We start from the raw sequence: 568 nt of genomic DNA on the forward strand, positions 1-568 counted from the left end.
TTTTGAAATATTTTGCTGAATTCAAGTACCTACAATATTTGAACTGGTGTCAAGTATGAAAACGTCCTTTAAAGAGTTCTCCAAACACAGTTCCTCTAATAACAATGGAACACCCATGTCTGACAAATTCAAACAAAAACAGGGGGATATAAATGAAAGATAATTTTACAGTGAAAAAATATATGTATATAGAAAATAGTTATGATAGATATGCAGCTACTTTCTCTTAGTTCAATGAGAAGAAAGTCTTGAACTAATATTGTTCAGACAAGAGATCATGTATGAATCCTGCACTGTGAATAACAGGAAGACAACAATATGCAATGTATTAATTATTGTAACTGTCCTACTAACTTGTTTTGAAACTCTCATTGCTATTTCTTTCTCATTAAAATTAATAAAAAATCAAAAGTAAAAAAATATAAATAAAAGAAACAAAAATAAAATATTTAAAAAATAAAAAAGACAAGAATCTCTAAAACAAAAATGAAGGAGTAAGTGTATTCAAAACAATAGTAAGTGGAGCAGTTTGGTCGTTCTCCTTTGAGAAGTTATCAGTTTTGTTTTC

This window comes from Octodon degus, unplaced genomic scaffold (genome assembly GCF_000260255.1).
Source record: "Octodon degus isolate 3935 unplaced genomic scaffold, OctDeg1.0 scaffold00027, whole genome shotgun sequence".
Taxonomy (NCBI): Eukaryota; Metazoa; Chordata; class Mammalia; order Rodentia; family Octodontidae; genus Octodon; species Octodon degus.